The sequence below is a fragment of the Stegodyphus dumicola genome, chromosome 6 (assembly GCF_044657685.1).
Source record: "Stegodyphus dumicola isolate Sdum_Otavi_A_Nest chromosome 6, ASM4465768v1".
Taxonomy (NCBI): Eukaryota; Metazoa; Arthropoda; class Arachnida; order Araneae; family Eresidae; genus Stegodyphus; species Stegodyphus dumicola.
In genome coordinates this window covers 17102094-17114374 of record NC_140773.1, presented here as the reverse complement: position 1 = coordinate 17114374, position 12281 = coordinate 17102094, and positions in this window count along the sequence as shown.

Here is a 12281-nt window from a genome sequence, read left to right as displayed (position 1 = left end):
TCTTCCTCCAATGCCGAAAATTCCTAAATAATGCAATGCTAATAAATATATAATCTGAAGACTTCAGGTTGCAGTACAGCACTTCAAAGAAGAATTTATTTTTATAAATTTTAAAAATGTAAAGATTAAGAGAAAAAATTAAAAAATTGGAAATATTATAAAAAAATTTTTTAAATGTTATTCATTACTCGTTACCTGACACATTATCTTAGATATAGCTTCCTATGAATTACTACAAGCTACAAATATTCATAAAAATTATTAGTTGGATATATCGTAAATTAATTGTCTTCTAATTTATGCACACGTAATTACATAATTTAAAAATCTAAAATATTTAAATCATTAAGCAAATTTAAATAAGCGTGTATTATTTTAAAATATCTCAGTTTATTAATCAGTAACAACAGAATTACTAAATTTAATATTTAAATATAACAGTAACAGAATGACTAAATTTGAAAGACAAAAATCTTAATTTTGCCAAAAAACAGCTCTTTGGAAACCTGCTATACGGGAGAAAGCGTAAAAGAAAAATTAAATTGCTTATGTCTGATGCAGCGGCAAATTAACAAAAAGAGCTTCTAGATTCTTCCCATTCTTCTCTCTACTAATATTCGAGGCATGATCGTAGCTACATATTTTATATTGTCACGAGTTTTTACATTAAATGGAAACTTCATATTTCTTTTGAGGTAGAAAATTTTTCCACATTCCAGATTTTGTCGTACTTCTCAAGATTTCTTTCAAGGGGGTTTTCGACCATAACTGCTAATCGAGAGTTTCACATCGTTAATGCAAGATTCTCACAAACTATATGTGGTTTTGCGAACTATTTGATAAACTACTTGTGGTTTTGCAAACTATTTGACAAACTAGTTGTGATTCAATAATGTTTTTAACATTTTTTAGTAGCTTACAAATTCATTCCTAATACGTGCCAAGGAATTATATTCTGCAGCTATGGAAAAGAAGCACCTGAAGAACGTAACAGCCATTAAGTGGGACAGAATGAAAAGGGCAGTTATTGCAGATCGCCGCTAGCAATGTCTTCTAAGTCGATTTCAAGAGAAAATATTTGCACAGTCCCTTGCTTTGGAGGATTGAAGATCTTATTCTTCTGACCACAGGCAACATCGAAGAGGAAGGCCATACCACGAACGGTGCAACAACACATAGTACTCCGTCAGACTATCAATTACGACTAAGTTAATTACTAACTTCACACATTCGCGAAGCGGCTGCGAGTTTGGATGGCCTAACCCCCTTTGTTAAAGGGAAGGGTGTGGGGGAGCTTATAGAAGGCTTAGTGACATTCTTTCGGAGTGTATGTTGCAGATGTTTGACTCTTGGATGTCAATGGTTTTATTTCTTTTACTGCTTTCACTCTTCTTTTTCTTTATTGTGGTCTTTTCTTCCCTTCTGATGGGAGTGAAAAGACTGTTGAAGCATTTTTGATGATCTTGTTGGTAGAACCAGGTGCAGAAGCTGTGCAGGGCTCTTCACTTTTTCTTGTGTTGAAAGTTTACGACGTAGCAGTAGGATAAAGCTATGTGTTTCTCTTAGAAATTGTTGCTTTAATGTTCTTAGAGTTCGATTAAGAGTTCAGGGCTTAGTACCCTCTGAAGTATACTCTCGGCTTTTAGTAACTCGTCATCTTTTAGTTTAAAAAATAATTCTATTACCTATATTAAAAAAATAAATAAAAATCCAAAACCTTTACGCCCAAAGGGACATTTTTCAATGTTTTGCGTGTTACCTTCATTTATTAAATATCATGTTCTTCGCACTTAAACCGCATAAAATTCAGCTCAACAGCAATATCACGAAATGTTTAAAAAACAGCCTACTTTACAATTTCCGAATACCGCGCTGGAGGTAAAAATGTTTTATTTCGTACAGTGTTGTCATTGTTCGCTTTAAAATCGTTGAGTTTGTTAATCAAAAATTCGTTAAAGTTTTACAAAATATGAACTGGGTAATAAAGAATTCTAAATTTAAAATTCGAACTTTCATGTGCCTATGTTCGAGTGGAGGATTATGTTATTTACAGTTGGATGGCTTTAGGTACCATGGTTTTTTCACAATGAGAGGAACATACATGCATTCATGCTTTAATGCACGGCTAATATTTGGTGGCAACAATTTAAAATGTGTTTCGCGATTTCTAGTGAAACGCCACAAAGTGACGTTTTTACACTAACAGCCCTTCTGGGCTACCGCCTCTTTGAGTTATATATATATATTAAAAAAAAAAAAAAAAAAAAAAAAAAAAAAAAAAAAAAAAAATAAGAAGAAAGGTTTCAGATTTTAAATTACGCTCAAAGGGCGTTTTTTTAACATTTTGTGTGTTACCTTTATTTATTAAATATCTTGTTCTTCGCATTTAAACCATAAAATTCAGTTCAAGAGCAATATTGCAAAATACTTTTAAAATGAGCATATCCTTAGAATTCCCGATACAAATGTTTTTTGCTGTACAACGTTGCCATTGCTCGCTTTGAAATTTGAGTTTGTTAATCAAAAATTCGTTGAAGATTTACAAAATAGGAAATCGATAATAAAACAAATTCCCAATTTCAAATTTGAGCTTCCAGATGCTCATATTCCCAGAGGGATTACGTTATTCAAAATTGGATGGCTCTAAGAGCCGTTGTTTTATCACATTGCGAGAAACATACATACATTTATGCAGATTTTTCATTATTTAATTTTTTTAAATATAATACAGGGCTCTAATATTGGGTGGCAACAATATGAAAAGTGAAACAACGTTTGTAGTGAATCAACAAAAACAAAATGCCAAAACGAAATTAATAGTCCTTCTCGGCAAATCGCCCGTTTGGACAAATAAGAACATTTTTGTATCAAAGCTTTTTAACCATCACCTGGACCACCATTTTACATCGCATAACACGATTCGTTTTTAAAGACTGAAAATATCGCATTTGTTAGGTCTGCTTTTTTCTCTTCTTGTTGTAAAGAAAAAAAATTTCTATTACACAATTTTAAACTTGCGATTGTATTCTATTACAACTCTTTTGCAAAAACCATTTAATCTACAAAACTAATTGGATTGTTCATCCTGTAGGTCACAAAAAACTTTTAAGATAATCATTATTTGTATACTCTTTTCGTCTCTCTTTCGGCACGCAATCTAGTCCGCATTCTAACCAACTTTGATAGAAGAACTGCATTTTACAAAATGAAACTTTTGCTTTTCGTATCGAAGTATTGGCTAAAGCTATTTCTTTTTGACTATATTAACTATTATATAATAAAATAGCTTTTAGATTTCATAAATATAATAAGAACTTATATTTTGTCTTCGAATAAAAGAATAAACTTTACTCACACCTACAATAAAACTAAAATGAAAACGTATAAAAAAGAGTCTGTTATAGTATGTAAACAAATTCGAATCGACAGCAATTTTGAAACGATATACACTTTGCACACAAAAAAATGGGACCGTTCTATATCTCCCGCTCTACTAGACCGATTGTATAAACTTAACTTGCGTTTTTCATGTCTTGAAAGGGCGACTTAGAATATATATTAGATTTATACATAGCATTATCTTAACATGGGTATTTTGACACAAAATTGGACCTTTTTCTGAAATATCATATCAGGTTTTTTTTTTTTTTTTCATATTTCGATTCTAGACTCAAATTATGCCTAGATATTAAATTTTGTAATTTTTGGTGAGAAATTTAAAATTTTATATTAGCGCAGTATTTTCAGTTTCTTTCAAGGATAATTTACGTGCGAAATTCTTTATTTGCAGTCACTTACTTCTTTCCTTTCTTTTTACTTCCTTGTACGAAGTAAAAAGGAAGTATTGTAATCGCGAAATGTTTCAGGCAGCATATTTCAACGAAAATATCCATTTTGATCGCTATCGAATGCAATTTAACGATGTTTTTGCGTGATATCAGTACGTAAGGACAGAATAAAAGACTCATTTCCCCCCAAAAATTTATAAAACTGCTTTAAAATTAATTTTGAAGAGAATTTTTCGTGGCGAACTTGTACGAACGTATGTACGTACGTGCGTATGTATCTCGCATAACTCAAAAACGAGTAGCCTCAGAACGTTGAAATTTTGTATATAGGACTGCTATAACATGCAGATGTGCACCTCGTATTTTGGTTGCAATCGGCTGCACCAAACGTATATAAATACTATATTTATATATATATCCACTCTGTTACCAGGCTCAGTGATCTCAGTTTCTTTACTCTTACATGTTTGTAAATTGTACATTTTTTGCTTTAAAAATGATTAAATTATGTTGTTCTTATCTTCCGGTTAAGGTTTTTATGCCTTTGGTAAATCTCTATGCAATATTTTTAGAATTATCAACAATTTTAAAGTTGTTTAAGTGCCGCTAAGCCTAATCCTTTTCTTGATGGCGGCAATTGATTGTTTACATTAGAAACAGCAGACTAGTGGATTTGTTGCTAATCTAGAGAAACTTAGCTTCGCAACAACAAAGATAACGCCTTCATTTATTATTGCCAATTAAATCATGCTTAATCCTTTCTGGAAATTTTTTGAGGAAATAAGTGTTTAAGATTATTTCGTAATTTTTAATATACATATTTTGAGTTTTTATTTATTTTACATCGTTCTAGCTTTATTATAGTATTTGAATAGAACATGTGGCAACGATTAGATAATTCTATTCTTTAAATGATATAAATTTTGTGCATTATGAGTTATAATATGAACGAAATATAATACTGTTAAGTGAATCTAGCGCCAGAGTGTCGCTATAGTAAACAAATACTAGAGTGAATTTTAAACAATGCATTTATTCTATTGTGGTTTATGCGCGGTCGGCGAAAAGTAGATTTAATTAAATCCAACAAGTTTAAATGAAATGCAAGAAAAAATGCGTATAATTTAATATTCCGTACAAGGAAGTCATGTGGTATACACATCAGATATTTTTATTGATGCACAAGCGGAAAAAATCATCCATTCTTTCAAATAATTTTAACAAAGTGCGTAAACCACGTTTTCGTTATGATCGCTTATAATATGTACGCCAAACTTCAAAACGCACCAAAATGTAAATTAAAGTATATCTTAGGAAATTTGAATAAAAACTCTAATTTGTTGCAGGTATGCTTAGAAATACATCTACTTAAAGATGATGGCAAAAATTTTATAGGTTATAATTCAAAATTTTTTTCGAAAAATTTATAAAAATTATTTTTAAATCAAATTTTAAAAAAGTCATAAAAAATAGGTTAATTTTACTTGGAATGAACATAAATTTCGAAATGTGAAAGGAAGAATCTAATAAGTTTAATAAAAAAAGGGATATTAATAAATATATATCAAATTCAATTAGCATTGAAGGGCCCACCAGCGGCCGAGCGGTAAAGTCGCTGAACACTGGTAGTTCGGTCCGAGGTTCGAATCCCGCGAACATCCCGCGTTTTCGTGGTTTTCCCCATGTGTAACGTATATACGAGCCAGTTTCCCTTAGAAAGTCCTCCACGAAGGCATCCCTCACCTTAGGCAGATAGCCCTCGAGGCTTTGCCATAATCCCACACACAATTAACATTGAAGAGCTAAAATTTTGAGAGCTCATTTTTTAAAAACTACTTGTGTTATTTTTACAAAGGAGTTATAGCAGTTTGACATAATTTGAGCAGTAGATTCGTCAGTCGAATGAATTTCGTCGACCCAGTAGAACGGGAGATATAGTAGAACTGTCCTTTTTTTTTTTTCCCTTTTTTCTTTTTTCCGCAGTGCACGAAACAGTGGTTCTTTTGGAAATGAAAAATTATTAAAATTGTTGAAATGCCTTCTACATTAGTTCAACATGTTATACTACATTTCTGTTTGAAAATTTCATCAGTTTTATGAACATGAAAATACCAAATTTACTTGGAAAACGTATGATGACGGTAAAACTTCTTAAAAGCATTTAACTAGCGCATTTTACTAATTCAGAAGTCAAACAACAAAAATCAGCGTTATATTTACAAAATTTTCACAGGACTAGTTTCGATGGTTTTACCGAACCACCATCTTTAGCTGCAAAACCACAAATTGTTTGACTTCTGAATTAGTATTTATTCGGCGTGTTATTGTGTCTTAATTAGCGCATTTTACTTGAAATAATTCCTATTTCTAGCATTGAAAAAGGATCTGTTCAAGACTTGAATTTTTTTTAAAGAATTTTTTTTTGTCATCTATGCTAAAACGGGATAGTTTTCTAGATTCTAAATATACATAAAATAAATTAGTTTATTACCTGGAGAGAAGAAACAATGAGACTGCATTGTATACAAAGGCAAAATTAAAATATTTAATTAATTTAAATAATATAGACATCTTAATCTCTATGACATTATAATTATTAATTACTCAATAAAATTAATAAATGATTGATGAATTTTTTACCTAATTATTGTTTGCTGAAATAATGGTAAAAAGGTACTTATTTTAAAGTTGTAAATAACAATTTTGGCTTTGAGAAAATTTTAAATTCGAAAAATGTAACAGTTTTCGTTCGTAAAGCGAAATTTAGTAAAATATCTCTGAGATTGCTTATTACTGTGATATCCTTAAATTGTATCTCTGAGACATTTTCTTCATAAATAAAATTTCTGAAACATTTTTTATTTAACAATATTTTCTTCTTTTTTTAAATAATATTCGAACTTCTTTTACGGTTTCCTCACAAATTTCTTTAGCTCCCCATCCCAAGACTCTTCTTTAGTTTCGAAAGGGGAAATAATGTTCTTTCTCCAAGTAGCTTTCTTCAGCACTGTTAAAGTTATTAACTATCTCTAAAGCGAATCAACTCCTATATGTCTGAAAAAGAGGCAGTGTGGTAAGTTCTGTGATCACGTGAAACCATCTGAAGTTTCACATTAGAGTTAAAATATGAACATTTTATGAAATTCTATTCAAGAACTGAAAATCAATTTTTCGACATTAGTTTATTTCAAAAACTGAAAGAGATTTATACTTTAATTTGTTAACTCAATAAGGGGGAAAAAATTGAAAGCTGTCTATATTACGTCTAAAAGGACTTTTTTTTTTTTTTTTCCTTAATATTTTGTGTGTTACTTTTATTTATTAAATATCATGTTCTTCGCACTTAAACCATAAAATTCAATTCTACAACAATATCGCAAAATCATTTTAAAATGAGCATATCATTAGAATTTCCGATACACAGTCTCGCGCGAGTGTTGCCATTGCTCGCTTTGAAATCGTCGAGTTTCTGAATCAAAAACTCATTAATGCTTTACAAAATATGAAATAGGTAATAAAACAAATTCCAAATTAAATTTGGGCTTCCAGATGCCAATATTCGAGTGGAGGACTTCGTTATTCAAAATTTCATGTCTGTAGGTACCGTTGTTTTTTCACAGTGCGAGAAAAATACATGCATTCCTGAAGATTCTTCATTATTTTGTAGAGATATTAGGTTAGTTGGAAGCCGGAGAGATGAAATATTAGCAATCGCCATCGCCGGGAATCGAACCACGGACCTCTGGAATACCGGCCCAGTGTGCAGAACCACTACACCACGAAGGCACGCTAGGGAATCGGGAGATATACCTTATAATTTAATTTTTTTAAGTATAATACAGGGCTCTAATATTTGATGACAACAAAGTGAAAGTGATTCAGACTTTTATAGTGAACCAATGCAAAATGCCAAAATGCCTTCTGGGTAACTTGCCCCTTTGGGCTAATAATGTTCTGTTCGTGTATGGAAATAAAAGCAGAAGATAAAGAATATACCTTCGTAAAAGAAATAAGAATAAATAGTTTGCTGCAAAATTTGCAGTTTAAACAGATGGGTGTTTTATATTTAAAGAGATACTAGCGCAAGTACCCGATGCCAGTTAAGTTAGTTTGAGAATAATGCATCTAACAACAAAGAGAACGATATCTGTGATTCTTCTTTAATAACGACGCAAAACATACGATTCATAGTCATACATTTTTCAATCTGATACGATATGGAACCCACATAAAAAATTACTATAGAGCTAAATTCTCTCTCATCATATCAGCAACAATAATATGCAGTTTTTAATGATTTTATCTTTCTAATCAAATGTTAGTAGAATCTCAAGTTCCATCCAATATTTCGCATATATTCAATTTTAGTCGATTAAATGTCGCAAAGAATTTATCATTGTTCATCAGAAATTAATAATCCGAACAAACAAACACGCAAACAGAAATTCTTCTTTATGTAGATAAATTTTGTAAAACTTAAAAATTTTTGATTAACAAACTCTACGATTTGAAAGCGAGCAGTAGCAACCTATTTCGAAATAAAGCATTTTTATCTCCAACGAGCGAGACCGTTGCCACTCGGAAAAATGAGTGGAAAATTAGTGTTTTCGAAGTTTTTAATTAATATCTCGGCTGATTAAAGTCGTACGAAGATGGCAACAATCAAAATGGCTTCCGGCGAATTTTTGGAATCGGGAATAATGTTTGCCAGTGCTATTTTTATTGCATTGTAAAACTTAGATATTTTTTTATTAACAACCTCTAAGATTTGAAAGCAAGCAGTGGCAACGCTTCTCGAGATAAAGCAGATTTTCATCTCCAGCTTGCGAGACTGTTGCCACTCGGAACGAGGGTGAAAATGATCGTGTTTCCGGGTTTTTAATTAATATCTCGGATTTTAGCTTCTTTTTTTTTTTTTTTTTTTGAAAAAAAGGACGTCGACCATTTTGAGGACCCAGAAAAGAATCGCGGAAAGTTTGGCAACGATAGCTATAGTAGTGATGACAAACACACAGACTTCCTTCTTTATATATATGTAGATAAATGTTTGAATTTTTTACAATTTAAAGACCTAGCATGTGACAGAAATTTTATCCGAGAAAAGAAGAAAGAAATGAAGCCTGTTTTAATGCCACACCCGTCTTTCCAATAAATTTCAACAAAGGCTCTTTAAATCAGACTAAATTTTAACAAGGAACTCAAAAGTGCTCCATCCCTCCCAGTCATTCCTCCCTGCTTGTAATTCTTTCGAAGAAATAACGCTGCATAGCCTGTGATTATTACCAATTGGTTAGCATATTTAATGGGTCTTCAACAAGACTGCGCATCACAAACTTTTTTAAGGCTGTGTTAGGTGTGCCGGTACTTTTTTTTTAAATCTTCTTCACCTAATTGTTAATACTGTGTTTCTTCTAATCGCGAAAAAAGAAACTACCAACAAAAGAAGCTCCAGCAGAGGATGAATTAAAGTTTGCTGCTCAAGGACCTGGTTGCGGGCTCTTCCAGGTGTCTGGCCGCAAACAGTGGCGTGGTCTAGAAGCACCAAAGATCAACATTGTTAAGGAGTTTTGCTAGTCTCAAGTACCCTGTTTAGAGAAGCAACACACCTTCCGATTCCCGTAAAACCAAATCTTCGAGCAGTACTAGTTGGGGTTGTAGCATTTTCATTATTATCACTATTTTTGGCGCTTTGATGATCTCCGTTTTTCCAAATAGCTATGCTATTTCAGCATAAGAATAAGCTATCTTATTTTAACCCTTTTACTGCCGAACGACGATATATCGTCGTTCGCAACACTTGCAAAGAGTGCCAACGATGATATATTGCTGCGTATTCGAAGGTGCCTTATTATTTGTATTGCAAGAGAACTCTTGTCTCAAAATAAATTTATAAAACGTTATGAGTGGTCTAATTTCATTGCAAAACAAATTTACTAAATTTACGTTTTAAAAATTTTGTAACTTTGTCTAGATTAGATGTGGCTAAGGGAGGGAAAAAAAAAAAAAAAAAAAAAGATGCTTAATAATAAAGCTATAAAGACAAAAAAAAAAAAAAAAAAAAAAAAAAAAATGGATTAATAGAAGTGAGAGCAAGAGTAACCTGGTAGTCTACGAGCTCAGCGAGAGCATTAGAAACTTTAGCAAACTATTTTGGGCAGCAACTAAAATCTGAAATCTTTCAGAATTTTTTTTAATTAACTTTTTCTGGCACTTTCTTTATATATATATATATATGTAATAATAAAATTCCATAGTCAAGAATTACACTTAAAATTCTAACTGTATGTTCTTTTCATTTTTAATGGCGACGTTCTCTTATTTGAAAGTACGTGGAATTAAATCCACAGCCCCGTAGTCAAGTTGTTTTTCCCGCTTTTTCTACACGTATAGTTATAGAATGTTCTCGAAATATTTAAAGCGAACTGGAATGGCTGACGAGACTGACGTCATTTCTTGGAAGCTCCGCCTTTCCAGAGGCTATAAAAAGACTCGCAAAGGAATTTCGGAGGCTTTTTCTTTAATGTCACGATGCAGTAAACTTCATACAAAAAGTTATTAGTAATTCTTTTTTATTTACTCCGGAGATATGAATTTTGTAACTGCTATTTCTCCTGAATAATAATAAATGGTTACTGTTTTTTAAACTTTACCGTCTGATTATTTAAGCTACGACTAAAGCTGATACATCACACACACACACACACACACACATATATATATATATATTTAGTCCAAAGGGACTTTGTCCCTGAAGGACTATTGATTTCGTTTTGCGATTTTACATTGAATCACTATAAATGTCCGCTTCACTTTTCAAACTGTTGCCACCCAATGTTAGAGTCCTGCATTATATTTGAAGAAATTAAATAATTAAAAATATGCATAAATGTATGTACATTTCTCGCATGGTGATGAAACGACGGTACATAGAGCTATCGAATTTTGAATGACGTAATCCTCCTGCGAATATGGGCATCTGGGAAACGAAATTTGAAATTTGGAATTTGTTTTATGATCGATTTCATTTTTTGTAAGACTTTAACGAATTTTTGAGTAACAAACTCATCTATTTAAAGCCGAGCAATGGCAACACTCTACGGGGGGGGGGAACCTTTTTTTTCTCCAGTGCGTAAGACTCTGTATCGGAAATTCTAAAGATAGGCTCATTTTAAAATTATTTTGCGACATTGCTATTGATCTGAATTTTATGGCTTAAGTGTAAAGAACATGATATTTCATAAATAAAGATAGCACCCCCAAAACGCTAAAAATAATGCCCCAGTGGGCATAATTTAAAATCTGAAACCTGTCAGATTTTTATTTTATTTATTTTTTATTAGTCCAAAGGGATTTGAATCCCGAAGGACTATTAGTTTCGTTTTGGCATTTTGCGTCGGACTCATAAATGTCGGTTCACTTTTCAAACTGTTGCCACAAAATGTTAGAGTCCTGCATTATATTTGAAGAAATTAAATAATGAAAAATCTGCATAAATGTATGTATATTTCTCGTATTGTGATAAAACAACGGTACATAGAGTCATCGAATTTTGAATAACGTAATCCTCCAACGTATATGAGCATGTGGAAGACCGAATTTGAAATTTGAAATTTGTTTTATGATCGCTTTCCTATTTTTTAAAACTTTGACGAATTTTTGATTAACAAACTCAAGGATTTCAAAGCGAGCAATGGCAACGTTGTGCAGAAAAAAACATTTTTATCTCCAGCGCGTGAGTCTCTGTATCGGAAATTCTAAAGATATGCTCGTTTTAAAACTATTTTGCGATATTGCTGTTGCACTGGATCTTATGGTTTAAGTGCGAGGAACATGATATTTAATAAAGAAAGGTAACACACAAAATGTTAAAAAACGCCCCTTTGGACGTAATTTAAAATCTGAAACATTTCAGAATTTATAGTTTTTAATTTATTTTTTATTTATTATTTATTTTTTATGTGTATGATTTATCCTAAGTTTTAAACAGTCAATTTTTTGTTAAAGCCACTTTCCTATCTTTCTTAATTTCAGCTTACAATTTCCTGCCAGAACGTGTTTTCAGAATCGCGGTTAAATGCAAATGAAGGAGGAGAAAGTATTGAAAGTTGAAGTTCTACTAACTTCGTTAGAGAGCCAGAGATTCTGACCAGCGCGCGTTCGCGTTTTAAGCTACACTCTCTCTAAGTGATTTCTACCGCTCGGCCGTATTTCAGGCCCTTGATATCTTCGCCGTTCAGTTAGCGCTAAGGCGCCAACTCCTGTACAATTTTGATAGCTTCGGCTATATCTTTTTAGTTACGTTTTATTTCTTAGCATTCTTAAGTTCAAGCCCAAGTAGAAGATTTTCTGTACGTCCTGAGAGAGGACCGCCTGTTAACTTTATTTTGAACAATAAAGGGCAATTAATACTTCTTGAGTATCCGTTCTCTATCTATTGAACTAAAACGATTATTCGCTTACCAGTTCTCAAGGTTCCACACATTTAGTTGTAAA